The sequence below is a fragment of the Oreochromis niloticus genome, linkage group LG3, assembly GCF_001858045.2.
Source record: "Oreochromis niloticus isolate F11D_XX linkage group LG3, O_niloticus_UMD_NMBU, whole genome shotgun sequence".
NCBI lineage: Eukaryota > Metazoa > Chordata > Actinopteri > Cichliformes > Cichlidae > Oreochromis > Oreochromis niloticus.
The window spans coordinates 53,742,978-53,748,634 of NC_031967.2; the positions used below are offsets into that span (position 1 = coordinate 53,742,978).

Consider the following 5,657-nt stretch of genomic DNA (forward strand, 5'->3'; position numbering starts at 1 on the left):
AGCGTGAAAGTGTTACAGAGAGCTTCCAAAGCGGTATCTTTGGAAGCTGTTTACATAGCTAATAATATACAATGTAACCATGGAGACAGTCAGTCACGTGAGCTAGCGGTGCATGTTTACTACAGTGAATACAGTGACACAGGTGATTGTGTGCACAGCCTCCAGACGCTGCAGAGGGTAAAGAAATTACTTCAATATTGTTTTATATTTATATATATTTGTCTTGTGTTGACCATCACCTCAGGCTCACCATTACAGTTTCAGCATACAAATGTCTAAATATGAACACATTAAAAAAAATCATGTCTCAGAAATAACCACAGCTGTTCATGTTTTTCATTATAGTTTTATTTGTAAGAAAATTGTGAACTTCATATTGTGTATCTAATCAAAGAACATTTGACAAGTCTGAGTCATTCCTTTGCCCTATGAGAGCTGGAATAAATATATATCCTGACAGTTACAGTTGAAACAGTAGAGACAGGTAGAAATGGGATCAGACTAATCTTTGCTTAGTCAGATACCTCCTGTGTTCAGTCCATCATATTAAAAAACAACAATAGCACGATCCGTGTGATTTTGCATCCATTTCCAAATTGTAGTCAAGCAGCCCAGTCTCATACATAGGTAACAGAAATGTCTCTAATGTAGACGTGTACAGTGTAGTATAAGCATTAAAAGATCATAAAGGAAACACTAACATTTATGTGAAACTAATTGTAATAAAAAAATGAACAGGTGCTTTATAGATTTAAAAGAAAGAATCTGAAAACAACACTTTTTTGGTCTAAGTGGTCAAAGTAGAAAACAGAACTGATGTTCAAGAACAAACTGTAGCTGCACTAATATTACACATCTCCATTGTTGTGGTGAACAGACATGTTGCTTTTAAAACCACATGCAGTGTATGACCATGACTGTCCACTGAGACCATGAACGCCACTTCGCTGAAGCATTCTTCGTCTTCTTCTTGCCATCAGAATGGAAGCAGACAGAGCACGAGCTGCTTTGATCTACTGAAAGGAAAAAGCAGAACATCTGAGCTGAAACCATTAAGACAGAAACAATAATTCAATGCAGTGTCTCAGGTAGCTTAGCCTGTTACAACTGTTGATACAAGCTAAATATAGTTAAAACACAGTGTCAGGGAACTCCAGTGTGGGAACTAGCGGCTTTAGGTTTCATTTAATTCAGGAGGAAGAAATGTCAGGTGGGTGCAGGCTGGTTACATGCATTTGGTCCCATGCTGTCTCTAACTAAATGACTTGGTTCACTTTATGTCTGGGCTGTATGTGGGGTTATATCATGTTATTTGGGCAGGAGTACCTGTCCCCTGTTAGGCTTAGAAAGTTTCTCCATAAGCAGAGCTTCTAACTCTTATAGCTTTTAGCACATCTGTAGCTGTGCAGGCTGACAGGTTTTTAGTGGCTCTTTTTACCCCACACTGGTTGTGAGTGTGTAAATAGCCCCACTAGTTCTTTTGGGTTGTAGTTAACTTGGGAGGAAGGGGTGGGTCTGCCAGGACTAGATGAATAAAAATGATCTGGGATACATAAATTTCATAATGCATGCATATATCTCTATAAACCTGACCTGAGGGCTGCCATTTTTACATTCAGTTATTTCTCTTAGAAATGTTGGATCTAAATAATGAATGTGTTACAGTCAAACTGACACTGGTCAGTGTAAATGGCTCATTGGGACACAGAAACCTTTAAATTAAATACCATCACCTGATATCGAGTGTCAAATAATATCAAAGCTGTAAAAGCTGTTTACAGTCAGAATTTATAAAAACTATGATTGTAAATAAATTCAAACTAGTGAGCTTTTCTCTTTGTGCTGAATATCAACACTGTGACTTCTTAGACTGTAAGCTTTACTTCAGCACAGTTGTAGAAGCCGTCACTCCAAATGTCTTTTGATAACAAGAAAAAAATACCTTGTCAGTCCACGGCCTGAAGTTCTTCTCCAAACATCTTCTGCCATCGGCTTTGTCTGCTGGTTTAAAGACAATAGACCACAAAAAAGATGATTTAGTCACTTTGTCTGCATCATGCAGCTCGAATGTGTCGTGTAACAATGTTGAATAACCGTCGTTATCCCTCTGCTGTGTCAGTAGGATTGTACTGTACAGCATCTCAGTCATATGTGAGGAATGCTAATGTAACACGATAACAGACGTCTGGTCTTACATCATTAAAATATAAGGAGCAGGAGATATTTTTATATTTTTATATTTACATTACATTTTATAGCTGACAGATATTACTAAATAGATAGAATTTACTAAATGGTTGATGAACATGAAAAATATGTCCATAATCACAAACGACCACGAGAGCCAGTAGAATTAATTCAACTAGACACTCAAAAAACGTCCTTAAATGCTCTTTAAGTGGCAGAACAAATGAACAAACAGTTAATCGCTTACTTGAGGTGAAATCTGCTCAGCTACTTTGAAAACAGCTTCTAACTGGTTCCTCCTTTAACAGGATGACTGCTCAGGGGTAAGGCCACGATGCAGTCCAGCAACCTTTATGGTTCTGCTTTGATTCACCAGGAACTATTAGGGAAACCTTCCAGCGCCTCCTGTGAAAGACACAGGCATAAACACACAAACATTTATTAACATGTTCCACAGTCTCCCAGTTTGATTTTCTCATCCTGTGGACAACAACGTACAGAGATGCAGGTTTATGTTAACTTTTGTAAGGTTTCTTTACTGAACACATCCAGCTGCAGCTCCACTGTGATCCTGAACTGGATAAGCACTTAAGAAAATGTGTCAATAAATGGACAAACATCAACTTACTATATTTATCCAAACAGACGGGACCAATAATGCTTCACTGAGTTAGAGACTTTAACAGTCTCTTCTATGTAAGAATGTCTCGTGATAGACCTGCAAACTTGACAACAAAGATTTTCAGACTACATGTAGCTGTCCTCTATGTCAGCTCACACATTTACATTCATGTCACACTTATTTCTGCTTTCCCATTTTATAATTATTACTTACATTTTGATTGGATACCTTGAGTTTGTAAATGATCAGATTACATAATTGGAATACAATTCAATATAATTCATGTATCCAATTCAAGGTCGCGGGAGGATGAAGCCTATCCCAGCTGATACAGGACAAAGACAGGCTGCCAGTTATCGCAGGGCTAAGACAATACGTGTAACAGAAAATCCACGTAAATGTTTGATATTTCTAATAATAATCATAATTATGACTATTATTTGAAATATTATTTAAAGGTTTCTTTATAAATACGTTTCGATTTTTTTATAACCCCTAGAATATAAACCTGAGCTGTTTCAGATTCTGACCTCTGACCTCAGTGACCAGGCTGTGTCCTCACTGCAGCTCCCTCTTGGACGTACGTCTGCTTCTTGTCTTCCCCCGGTGATGACCGCCTGCCCTTAATATCACGTACTGTACCTGAGGAACAAAACAGGACAAACACTTGCCTTCATTTAAGAAGTACATTCATACAGAGGTAATCTATGGAAACACCCTTTGGGAGGAATCAGTTCCTGTGAAACATTTCTGTAAATCAACATCGTGGAGAATGAAATGAGTTCTTCAGGTGACTCAGCAGATCCACACTGACAAATGAAACTTCTGTGGTAGTGTTAACCTGAGTCACTGATCATTTACAGTATTACAGAGTCTGTCAGTCTTTGCATGATGTCCACGTCACTGTAAGTTTCTAGCTGACTCTCAGGTGTGACAGGTGTGCCAGCAGGAAAGAGTAATAATAACCTGCATCCTGAGGTTTGTCATGCAGGATTAAAGGAGCCAGGATTTGTTCACACAGCTAGGATTGTATTTTACACTGACCCTGGGTCAGTATAAGTATCATACAGTTTAAACGAAGCACTGAAACGTGCACATATTTATTACAGATGCATTGAAGCTAATCGAGATATTTACCGTCAATCTGTGGCTGCGATTAATCACTTTACTGCAAACTTTATTAACTAGTAACTTCATCAGTCATGACAGAAGCTAATATTTCTGTCCTAACATCGTTTAAACAGTAACAGCTTTACTACAATATAAGCTAACGTTTACACCGTAACTTTAAGCTAGCAGCATAAAGACGGTAAAACACGTAATAATATCTACAAATGCATCTTAAAGCTGTTATATCAGCACTCGGTGTATTACTAACATAACCACATTAACATTACTAACACTCGCTGACTTTTAATAGTCATTCTATAAATGCTGTCCGTTTAAATGGTCTTACCTGTACACGCTGCTGTATCCACCGGATTCCAGCCAGAGTGGATTCTGGAGTCTTCCCACTAGTGATGGGTCCTGCAACACTGACGCACCGACTCATGTATCAAGCTCACAGAGCGAAGCCTGTATCGGTGCGTGCGTCGCTTTAAGAAAAAGTCACGTGATCGATACAGCTGCTGTATCGCTCATTGCCAACGCGCCAAACTGTGTTTAAAAGGTACCGCATCCGCATCTGTCAACGGAATGAGTCGCCACCAAAAAAACACAAAATTACTGTCGCAAAGATTAAAAAAAAAAAAAAATACACATCTCTCCATAACAAAATGGAGCCCGAAAGAAAAAGAAATGTTTCTGCTGTGTGGGATCATTTTGATCTTTTAACTGCAAATAAGGTAATAGTTTGTCTGTCTCTGTTTCAGTGTAATCTATCAGAATAGGAAAAACAGCAATGTGAGTTGAAGTGTAAATTATTTATTTCATTTTATGCAGGTTAAATGTCGCATCTATTCTGCATTTCTTACACAAACAAAAGCACCTCCTCAGTGTTTAGGCATTACAGAGTCAAACATGAAAATGAGGAGACAAACACACCGAGAATGAACACAGGTCGGCCTATATTGACACTGAACAGCTTTATCATCTTTTTTTTTTTTTTTATTAATATGTGTTTTATTATTTTGAAATCAAGCATCTAGGAAGACTGTTCTGGACCAGGCAGTCCTGAAGTTTATTATAAGGGACTGCCAACCCCTTAGTATTGTGGAGAGTGTCGGAGAGAAACATTCCAAGATCAGAGGATCCTTTAACGTATGGGAATAGGAAGACATCTTATCAGAACTTTTTCCACCTGGCTTTACAGTTTTTGTGTACCCCAGCTTCATCTGTGCCTGTGAGTTTTCCAAAGCTGGGGAAATGGGGTCAAAAAAAACGCAATAGACTGAATGCAAAAACATTGGATAAACTTATTTTTCTGAATAGAATTTTATAATAAACTCTGAGTCAAATGGGTAATATTACATTCACAACATTTGCATTTTAATTTTCACTTAGTGTCATTCACAATATATTTTATAGATGTCTACAATATTTGAAATGTAAAAGATATAAAATGATTCCATGGAAAGTACAATACCTTACAGTGTATAAGTATGACTAGGTCATTGAATCAGTGTCTGTTGTGAGTCTCAAGTAAGTTGCCTGCAATGATATTTAAGGTCCAGCAGGTGTCATTATGGAGCAAAACAGCAACACTGTGTCGACACAGTATCGATACAGTTTGGAGAATGTGCTGAAACGCTTCACGAGGCCTCATCTACCCATCACTACTTCCCACGCTCCTGTTAGTGATCCTCCATCTGGATGGATGAGAACAACCTTCTGAACAATCTAGCAGGAG

At 38.1% G+C, this 5,657-nt stretch overlaps 1 long non-coding RNA gene across 3 annotated transcripts; it reads right to left on the reverse strand.

Annotated features, from left to right (window-relative positions):
• Nucleotides 1-329: 329 nt before the first annotated feature.
• Nucleotides 330-3,639, reverse strand: LOC112843430 (uncharacterized). 3 transcript variants are annotated; one of them, XR_003215756.1, is made up of 5 exons: nucleotides 3,527-3,639; nucleotides 3,347-3,451; nucleotides 2,435-2,592; nucleotides 1,943-2,001; nucleotides 330-1,016 (listed from the first exon to the last, which is right to left on the reverse strand). It is a non-coding gene; the product is annotated as an uncharacterized LOC112843430 (long non-coding RNA). The 3 variants fall into 3 exon arrangements; XR_003215755.1 differs by having other exon boundaries at nucleotides 330-1,013; nucleotides 3,340-3,451; XR_003215753.1 differs by having other exon boundaries at nucleotides 3,340-3,451.
• Between the last annotated feature and the right edge of the window lie 2,018 nt (nucleotides 3,640-5,657).